The sequence below is a fragment of the Nyctereutes procyonoides genome, unplaced genomic scaffold (assembly GCF_905146905.1).
Source record: "Nyctereutes procyonoides isolate TBG_1078 unplaced genomic scaffold, NYPRO_anot_genome, whole genome shotgun sequence".
NCBI lineage: Eukaryota > Metazoa > Chordata > Mammalia > Carnivora > Canidae > Nyctereutes > Nyctereutes procyonoides.
The window spans coordinates 42380599-42391974 of NW_026575125.1; positions in this window are offsets into that span (position 1 = coordinate 42380599).

Consider the following 11376-nt stretch of genomic DNA (forward strand, 5'->3'; position numbering starts at 1 on the left):
AGTTTGTTACTTACATCAATAGCAAAAACAAGAGTAGCAAAGATTCTTTTTGCCCCACAGAAGGACACCAAAACAAAAAGGGCCAGGTGATAGCAACACAAGTATTGGAACACCCTGTTCCTGAGGAGCTGATTTCATGCTGCAGCCAAGCACTGTTACAGCCAGCAGCACTACTCTAAGGGGTCAGGGTGAAACAGAAAGCCTTCTACCTAACTGCTAACTTATAAGACAATGACAAACTCTCAAGAGAGCCTCCCTCAAAGATAGCAAAGCCAGTGGGAAATGACCTTGTAGCAGCTCCTCCTTAGGTCCCCATGTTCTGACGTTCTGGAAATCACGTCTTCTACCAGGACCTAGACAGATCAGTTGTGGTTAAGCCTTGCCTACATGAACTATGGAGACTGTGTGCAAACTTGTCAGGACACCAGCATAAAGCAGTTCCCCTCCATTACCAAGAAAGACTGTATTCTTTTTTTTTTTTAGAAGGACTTTATTCTGGGCCAAAAAAAAAATAGTCTCAATAGATGCAAAAGGCTTCAGGTGATACAAAGTATTTTCTCTGACCACACTGGCACTAAATTAGAAATCCATAACAAGGCCGCCTGGGTAGCTCAGTGGTTAAACATCTGCTTTTGGCTCAGAAGGTGATCCCAGGGTCCTGGGATCAAGCTCCGTATCAGGCTCCCCGTGGGGAATCTAATCTGCTTCTCCCTCTGCCTGTATCTCTGCCTCTATGTGTCTCTCATGAATAAATGAATAAAATATTTATTTTTAAAAAATATTTTATTTATTTATTTATTCATGACACACAGAGAGACAGAGACACAGGCTGAGGGAGAAGCAGGCTCCATGCAGGGAGCCCAACGTGGGACTCGATCCCGGGACCCCGGGGTCACGCCCTGGGCCAAAGGCAGCGCTAAACCGCTGAGCCACCCGGGCTGCCCAAATAAAATCTTTAAAAAAAAAAAAGAAATCCATAATAGGAAAATGTCCAGAAAATCACTAGATATTTGTAAATCAAATAACACACTTCAAAATAACTCATGGATCAAGGAAGAAATCAAAATTGAGGGCAGCCCCGGTGGCGCAGTGGTTTAGCGCCGCCTGCAGCCCAGGGCGTGATCCTGGAGACCCAGGATGGAGTCCCACGTCAGGCTCTCTGCATGGAGCCTGCTTCTCCCTCTGCCTGTCTCTGCCTCTCTCTCTCTCTGTGTCTCTATAAATAAATAAAAATCTTAAAAAAAAAGAAATCAAAATTGGTATCAGAAAACATTTTGAACTGGATGAAACTGAAAAGTCAACATACTAGTATTTGTGGGAGACCACTAAAGCAGTACTTGTGGGTAAATTTATAGCATTAAATGCCAGTATTAGAAAATAAGAGAGGACTAAGTGAGAAAGGTCTAAAGTCAACTACCTCAGCTTCCACCATAAGAAGCTAGGAAAAGAGGGACACCTGGGTGGCTCAGTGGTTGACTGCCTTCAGCTCAGGGCATGATCCCAGGGTCCTGGGCTCCAGTCCCACATCAGGCTCCCTGCAGGGAGCCTGCTTCTTCCTCTGCCTGTGTCTCTGCCTCTCTCTCTGTGTCTCTCATGAATAAATAAATAAATCTTTTTTAAAAAGATAATAGAAAAAAGGAAACAATGGAGAAAATTAATGAAAACAAAAGCTGGTTAATTGAGAATAAAATAGATAAATATGAAGGCTTATAAGGAAAAAAAGAGAAGACACACCTTACCAATATCAGAAATGAGAGGTGACATCACTACAAGTTCTACAGAAACTGAAAAGGATTAATGAATATTTTTAGGGGCACCTGAGTGACTCAGTCAGTTAAGCATTTGACTCTTGATCTCAGCTCAGGTCTTGATCTCAGGGTTGTGAGTTCAAGCCCTGTATTGGGCTCCCTACTGAAAAAAAATAGAATATTTTTTAAAACTTATGCCAATAAATCCCACAATTTGGGCAGCCCTGGTGGCTCAGTGGTTTAGTGCTGCCTTCAGCCCAGGGCATGATCCCGGAGACCTAGGATCAAGTCCCACGTCGGGCTCCCTGCATGAAGCCTGCTTCTCGTTCTGCCTGTGTCTCTGCCTCTCTCTCTGTGTGTGTGTGTCTCTATGAATAAATAAATAAATAAAATCTTTTAAAAATATCCCACAACTTAATCAAAATGTACAAATTCCTTGAAAGATACAAGTTACCAAAGCTCACTCAAGAAGACATAAATAGAGACGCCTGGGTGGCTCAGCAGTTGAGCATCTGCCTTCGGCTCAGGATGTGATCCTGGGTTCTGGGATTCTTGTCCACCATCAGGCTCCCAGCAGGGAGCCTGATTCTCCCTCTGCCTGTGTCTTTGCCTGTCTCTGTGTCTCTCATGAACAAATAAATAAAATCTTTAAAAAACCGATAAAGATATTACAGAAAAATAAAAGACCAATATCCCTTATGAGCAGAAATGCAAAAATTCTAAACACTATTTTAACAAATTTATTCCAACAATATATTAAAAAGATAATACATCACAACCGAGTGGAGTTTATTCCAGCAATGCAGGGTTGCTTTAACATTCAAAAATTAATCAATGTAACTTCCCATACTAACACACAACAAAAGGAAGAAAAAAACATGATCATCTCAATAGATGCAGAAATAGAAATTGATAAAACATGATTTCCCAATAAAATGCTAAGGAAAGAAGGAATAGAAAATAACTTCCTGGGCACTTGGGTGGCTCAGTTGGTTAATCATTTGCCTTTGGCTCAGGTCATGATCCCAGGGTCCTTAGATCAAGCCCCACATTGGGCTCCTTGCTTGGCAGGGAGTCTGCTTCTCCCTCTCCCTCTGCCTGCAGCTCTCCCTGCTTGTGGGCTAGCTCACTCTCGCTGTTAAATCAATCAATCAATCAATCAATCAATCAATCTTTTTTAAAGAAAGAAAGAAAATAACTTCCTCAACCTGATGGGGAGCATCTACCCAACAGCTATATGAAAAAGCGCTCATTGCCACTCATCATCAGGGAAATGCAAATCAAGACTACAATGAGATATCACCTCACACCCATCAGAATGGCTAAAATAAAAAAACACAAGAAACAAGTGTTGGTGAGGATGTTGAGAAAAAGGGGAACCTTCATGCACTGTTGGTGGTAATGCAAACTGGTGCAGCCACCTTGAAAGACAGTATGGAGGTTCCTCAAAATTAACAATAGAACTACTACAGTATGTAACCACATGTATGGGCTTGAAGACATTTTGCTAAGTGAAATAAGCTGACATGGAAAGATGAATGATTCCACTTTTATGAGATATGTAAAATAGTCACATTCCCAAAATCAAAAACTGGAATGGTGTTTACCAGAAATTGGAGGGAGGGAGAAACGGGAAGTAATCGACAGGTATAGAGTTTCAGTTAGGTTAAGATAAATACGTTCTAGAGATCTGCTGTGCAACACTGTGTCAATAATTATTTATCGGAAACTTAAAGAGGATAGATCTCACATTGTGTTCTTACCACAATAAAATTAAAAAAAAATAAAATAAAAGCTCCACAGGGTGCCTGAGCGGCTCATTCAGTTAAGTATCTGTCTTGGGGTCAGGTCATGATCCCTGTGTCCTAGGATGGAGCCCTGAGTCAGGCTCCTTGCTCAGGGGGGAGCCTGCTTCTCCCTCTCCCTCTAATGCTCCCTCCGCTTGTTCTCTCTCTCTCTCAAATAAATAAAATAAAATCTTTTTAAAAAATCATTTAAAAAAATACAAAATAAAAGCTCCTGGGACGCCTGGGTGGCTCAGTGGTCGCGTGTCTGTCTTTGGCTCAGGTCATGATCCTGGGGTCCTGGGATCCAGTGCCCTATCAGGCTCCCTGCAGGGAGCCTGTTTCTACCTCTGCCTTTGTCTCTGCTGCTCCCTCTGTGTCTCGTCTCTCATGAATAAATAAAATCTTTAGGGCAGCCTGGATGGCTCAGCGGTTTGGCGCAGCCTTCAGCCCAGGGTGTGATCCTGGAGACCTGGATCCAGTCCCACATCGGGCTCCCTGCATGGAGCCTGCTTCTCCTTCTGCCCGTGTCTCTACCTCTCTCTCTCTGTCTCTCATGAATAAATAAAATCTTATTTATTTATTCGTGAGACACACACACACACACACACACAGAATGGCAGAGAGAGAAGCAGGCTCCATGCAGGGAGCCCGACGTGGGACTGGATCCTGGGTCTCCAGGATCGTGCCCCGGGCCGAAGGCAGTGCCAAACCGCTGAGCCACCTGGGCTGCCAAATAAATAAAATCTTTGGGGATCCCTGGGTGGCGCAGCGGTTTGGCGCCTGCCTTTGGCCCAGGGCGCGATCCTGGGGACCCGGGATTGCGTCCCACGTCAGGCTCTCAGTGCATGGAGCCTGCTTCTCCCTCTGCCTGTGTCTCTGCCCCTCTGTCTCTCTCTGTGTGACTATCATGAATAAATAAATAAAATCTTTAAAAAAAAATAAAATCTTTGAAAAAAATAAAATCTAAAAAAAAAGAAAGAAAGAAAAATGATATGTGGATTGGCTAAAGTTTTTTTTAAAGATTTTATTTATTTTATTTGGGAGGCACAGAGGGAGGGGGAGAGAATCTCAAGCAGACTCCCTGCTGAGTGGAGAGTCCCACACAGGGCCAATCTCACGACTCCAAGATCATGACCTGAGCTGAAATCAAAAGTTGGTCACTTAACCGACCTAGCCACCCAGGCGCCCCTGGCTAAAGTATTTTTGAAGCCCTCTCTATCTTGCATTAGAGACATGAGAATCTAGTCGTGATTGTGGATGCTGTCCTTAGAGGTGTTGCCCAAGACTTGACCATGAAACAGACCTACCTCTGCCGGTTTTTTCTTTTTCTTTTTCTTTTTCTTCTTCTTCTTTTTTTTTTTTTTTTTTGGTGCAGTGGGGGGTACTTCTTAACTGGAGCTCATACTATAATTCTCTGAAGGGTTCATTATAATAGAGTGCTGGTCTCTACCTCCAGAATGTCACATTCATAGCCAGGAGATTGCCTGAGAATTTGCATTTCTCCACTGTTTCAAGATGATTCTGATGCTGCTGGTCTGGGCAGCATTTTGAGAATCACTGGTTGTCTGATACTACAAAATAATAGAATTCTGTCCCTGGAGTATTGTCTTACCTGACACAAGGGAGCTCTTTGATTCAAGGGATGACCAGAGTCCCTTGAAGGACAGGAAGCTGGGACTTTGTGGAGTTTATAGCTTATGATTAAGATGTGTTGACCCTCCTTGGTAATAAATGGTTGTTTGATAAATGACAGGTAAGTTGGAAAGGGAAAAACCCCTACAGTTAACATTATACTTAATGGCAAAAGACTGAGTGCTTTTTCCCTAAAATCGAGAACAGATATCTATTCTTGCCATTGTTATTTTACATTGTACTAAAGATTCTAGTTAATGCACCAACGCAAGGAAAAGAAAAACCAGGGTAACCAGATTGGTAAGAAAGAAGTAAGTGTCTTTATTTGAAAACAATATGAGGGGATCCCCGGATGGCTCAGCGGTTTAGCGCCACCTTCAGCCCAGGGCGCGATCCTGGAGACCAGGGATCAAATCCCACGTTGGGCTCCTGGTGCATGGAGCCTGCTTCTCCCTCTGCCTATGTCTCTGCCTCTCTCTCTCTCTCTCTCTCTCTCTCTCTCTCTCTCTCACTATATATATATATATATATCATAAATAAATAAAAAAATTAAAAAAAGAAAAGAAAACCCAATGGGATCTATAAAAAAAGCTAATAAAATTAACATTTAGCAAGGTTGTAAGATATAAGACCAATATACAAAATAGCAGTTGTGGGCAGCCCGGTTGGCTCAGTGGTTTAGCACCACATTCAGCCCAGGGTGTGATCCTGGAGTCCCGGGATGGAGTCCCACATCGGGCTCCCTGTATGGATCCTGCTTCTCCCCCTGCCTGTGTCTCTGCCTCTCTCTCTCTCTGTGTGTCTTTCATGAATAAATAAATAAAATCTTAAAGCAATTGTATTTCTATACATTAGCAATGAACAATTGGAAATTGAAATTAAATAATAGTACAATAATATCAAGAAATATGAAATACTGGGGCATCTGGTTGGCTCAGTTAGTAGAGCATATGACTCTTGATCTCAGAGTCATGAATTCAAGCCCCGTGTTGAGCACAGAGCCTACTTATTTAAAAAAAAAAGAAATATGAAATATTTAGGGATAAATCTGACAAAAGATGTGCAAGACCTATATACCGAAGACTACAAAAATTGCTGAGGGACGCCTGGGTGGCTCAGCGACTGGGCATCTGCCTTTGGCTCAGGGTGTGATCCTGGAGCCCCAGGATTGAGTCCCACATCAGACTCCCTGCATGGAGCCTGCTTCTCCCTCTACTTGTGTCTCTGCCTCTCTCCCTCTGTGTCTCTCATGAATAAATAAATAAAATCTTTAAAAAAACTGCTGAGAGAAATTAAGGAAGGCATTTACAAATGAATCTTGTTCATGGGTCAGAAGGTTAAATATTAACATGTTGATTCTTCCCAAATTGACCTGTAGATTTGATTCAAATCCAGTAGGCTCTTTTGTTGTAGAAATTGACAAACAGTTTCTGAAATTCATATGGAGGGGCACCTGGGTGGCTCAGTGATAAAATGTTCTGCCTTTGGCTCAGGGCGTGATCCTGGGGTCCTGGGATAGAGTCTTGCATCAAGCTTCCTGTGAGGAGCCTGCTTCTCCCTCTGCCTATGTCTCTGCCTCTCTCTGTGTGTCTCTCAGGAATAAATGAAATAAAATAAAACAAAATAAAATTCATATAGAAATATAAAAGGCCTAGACTATCCAAAACAACTTTGCAAAAGAACAACAAAGTTGAAAGGCTAACACTACCTGATTTCAAGAATCATTATAAAGGTACAGTATTCAATACAGTATATTGACATACAGATAGACAAATATATCAATAGAATATTATAGAATCCAGAAACAAATCAATATATTATGGACAACTGATTTTTTCTTTTCATTGTAGTAGATAGCTGATTTTTGACAATGATTTAAAGCAATGCAGTGGAGGAAGGATAGTCTTTTCAACAAACAGTACTGGAACTGTTTGATATCCATATGCAAAAGAATGAGCCTAGATCTGTATCTCCCATGCACAAAAATTAATTCAAAATGAACTAAAGTAAAGAATGTATAATCTATCACCAGAAGACTTTTAGAAAACCTCTGTGACCCTGCATTAGGCAAAGATGCCTTTTTTTAAAAAAGATTTTATTTATTTATTCACGAGAGACACACAGAGAGAGGCAGAGACACAGGCAGAGAGAGAAGCAGGTTCCATGCAGGGAGCCCGATGTAGGACTTGATTCCAGGTCTTCATGATCGCACCCTGGGCTGAAGGCAGGCACTAAACTACTGAACCATCCAGGGATCCCCAGGCAAAGATGTCTTTGATATGATGTCAAAAGGACAATCCAAAAAGAGCAAATTGATATGTTTGACGTCATCAAAATTTAACATTTCTGCTTCTCAAAAGACATTGTTGGAAGAATGAAAAGACAAGCCACGCACTGGGAGAAAACATTTGCAAAGTATCTATCTGATAAAGTATCTCTATCCAGGGAGCTTGGGTGGCTCAGTGGGTGAAGTGGTGAAGCGGTGAAACGTCTGCCTTCCTCTCAGGTCAGGATCTCAAGGTCCTGGGATACAGCGTCAGGCTCTCTGCTCAGCAGGGAGTCGGCTTCTCCCTCTGCTCCTCCCCCCTTTCATGCTCTCTCTCTCAAATAAATAAAACTAAAATATTTTTTAAAAAAGTATCTCTAGGGCAGCCCTGGTGGCTCAGCAGTTTAGCGCTGCCTTCAGCCCAGGGCATGATCCTGGAAACCTGGGATCAAGTCCCATGTCGGGCTCCCTGCATGGAGCCTGCTTCTCCCTCTGCCTGTGTCTGTGTCTCTCATAAATAAATAAAATATTTTTTAAAAGTATCTCTATCCAAGATATATAAAGAATTCTAAAAACTCAGTAAGAAAACAAATAGCCCATTTAAAAAATAATAGGCAGGGATCCCTGGGTGGCTCAGCAGTTTAGCGCCTGCCTTTGGCCCAGGGCGCGATCCCCGGGAGTCCCGGGATCGAGCCCCACATCGGGCTCCTGGCATGGAGCCCACTTCTCCCTCTGCATGTATCTCTGCCTCTCTCTCCTCTCTCTATGACTATCATGAATAAATAATTAAAAAAATAAAATAAAATAAAAAATAAAAAAATAAAAAATAATAGGCAAAGAATTTTACCAGACTCTTCATCAAAGAAGATACGCTGGTGGCAATTAAACACCTGAAAAGACGCTCAATATCACTGGTTATCAGAGATATGAGAATCAAAGCCACAATGAAAACCAGAAACAAATATTGGCATGGATAAAATCTGAATGACTGACCATACCAAGAACTGGCAAGGATGTCGAGGAACTGAGCTCTCGGACACTACTGATAGGAATTAAAATGGTGCAACCACTTTGGGAGATAGTTTGATAGGTTTTGTGTTTTTTTGTTTGTTATAAAGTCAGTTGTTCTTTAGACAACAATTATTCATTGAAAGCTTACTATATGCTTCATAGTGCACTGGACACTTGGGTTATTGACAGTTTCTTAAAACATTAAACATATACTTACTATATGATCCAGTCATTCTGTTCCTAGAAGTCTACCCACAAGAAAAGGAAACTTATGTCAATTCAAAGACTTGTACACTCAGGGCACCTGGTTGTGGCTCCGAGTTTGAGCGTCTGCCTTTGGCTCAGGTCATGATCCCCGGGGTTCTGGGATCGAGTCCCGCATCAGGCTCCCCTGCTTCTCTATGTCTCTGTCTCTCTGTGTCACTCATGAATGAATGGATCAATCAATCTTAAAAAAAAAGGGCAAGTGTATTTAGTGCAGCTGGTGGGGAGGGTGGAGGCAGGAGTACCAGCAGTCAGTCTTTGGCAGTGGTTATGTGCGGGCTTCTGGTTCTTTCTGTCAGAACAGAGTGTGGCCCTCCAAGCACTACCGTGCTTTTCTGACCTCACCTTCTACCTCCCTCTTCCTTATTTACTACCCTGCAGCCCCGGCGGCCTCCTTGCTATTCCTCAAACATACCAGCAATGGTGCCACCCCAAGCTCCCTGCACTTGGTTTCCCCTGCCCAGACCACTCTTTCTGCAGATAGCCACATCGGTCTACCTTGCTTCCTTCTGACCTTTGCTCACACATCACCTTTGTAGCCTTCCCTGGCCATCATAGGAAGACTGCCCACTCCGGATCCCTTTGACCCTGCTCTTCTTCCTTTTTTCCACCCTGGCTTTTCTTATATTCTAGCATACTAAATAATTTGCCCCCTTCTGCTTCTTGCTTATTGTCTTCTCAGCCCCACTGGGACATCAGCTCCACAAGGGCAATGTTCTTTGTTCTGTTCTGTTTGTGGCTGTATCTCCAAGTACTCAGAATCATGTCTGGCACACAGTCGGGACTGATTGTTGAATGATTTACTCTGCTGTATCCCTAGCATGCAGAACAGCAAAGGCTCCATAGGAGCCCATCGGGTGGATTGGGGCAACAAAGGCACTCAGGGAGGACCCACTGCCCCTCATGCAAGTTGTCGGCTGCTTCATCATTCTGCTTAGTGCTAAGACATCGAGGTTAAGAGGCCCCAACCATGGGGGTGGAGGGGAGGAGCCCCTGGCTGAGGCAGTGATGTCAGGAGACTCCACCTGCCTGTTATTTGCCACCAGGCTCAGCCCCAGGCAACAGTTCCAATCATCCAAATAATTCGCCCCTCTCTGAGAGGCCAGGAAACTGCTTGAATCCCCCGCTATAAATTCATGGCTGGGGTCAGGACAGTTTTTAACAGGGCACCCTGCTGGGGAGACTTCTGGAAACTTAGTGATACGGAGGCAGATGCTTTCTCGCCCACAGCTCACTCACTCCTCTGTGATGTGAAGGCCATCTGAATAGTGTACAGGTCACAGTCACCAACTCATGGGTGGCTCCAGGGAGAATTCACAGGCCTGCAGTTGTTGCCAAAGCAACTGGGGGCCCAAGGGGTGACCTTGGCTGCCAGCAAGCACCAGGCAGCCAGCCCAGAGAAAACCGCGCAGGGTTGTCTCTCTCCGTGTGCAGTGAACAAGGGATAGATTGGGGAAACCTCCTGATACTCTCCACATTTCTGTCTCAGGAGCCTGTCCTGGAACTGAGGGATCAGGAGGGATCCATTCAGGGGAAGCACAAAGTCATGGTCTGTTGGGGGAACAGGGCCTTCTGCTGGGGCTCCATGTTCTGGGCACAGGGTTGTGTTCAAGAACTCCTGGCCCTGTTTCTGAATACAGGCTTGAGGGGAAATGCCAACTCCAAGAAATTGAAATCTGATGAAAGATCTATTTTAAGAACCGTGGTGCCTGGAGAAGAGGAAGGGCTTGTCTGAAACTGCCAAGTTATGCCATGTTGCAGGCAGAGACAGGGGACCGGTGCCATTCCCTGGGAGGCTTTAGGCTCTTCTGGAGGGTGTTACCAAGATGAATGTATTACGACCTGGAGAAAGGAGGCCTTCTTGACTGAGTAGCACATACAACATGAGAAACAGACTACTGGACATGCCAAATTGGGAAACTTTAGAATGCACGACCCTTTCCCACATGAAAAATATAATCCATCTGGGAATTCTGGGGGCAGTATGTACAGTCACAACCATTACTCAGGAACTGGAGCAACTGGGGGTGGGGGTTTGTCCTCTACTGTATGCCTTAACCACCCTGCTAGGCCAATCTTGCAAACAGCTGAGTTCTGGAATTAGGGATGATAAATCAGTAAAATTGGTCTTTGCTAGTGTACTTTATACTGGGGAATGAGACTGGAAGGTTTTCTGATCCCTTACCTTACTGGCATATAACCACTGATTTGGCCAACTCACTATTTTTCTATACCTGGTCAATTTTGGCTGAAACAGTGGTCTAGGGATCCCTGGGTGGCGCAGTGGTTTGGCGCCTGCCTTTGGCCCAGGGCACGATCCTGGAGACCCGGGATCGAATCCCACGTCGGGCTCCCGGTGCATGGAGCCTGCTTCTCCCTCTGCCTGTGTCTCTGCCTCTCTCTCATGAATAAATAAATAAAATATTTTAAAAAAGAAACAGCGGTCTTCCTCTGCTTGGCAGGGACAGTGGCTTACCTTTGTCATCCTGCTCTAGAGGATGGCTGCCAAAGAGGAGGGGGATGAGAAAATAGGTGAAGGGGGATTAAGAGGTACAAACTCCCAGTTATCAAAAAAAAACAAAAACAAAAAAACGTCAGGGAGATGAAAGGTACACTATAGGGAACAGAGTCAATAATGTAATTAACACTGGTGAGTACACTCAGTGTA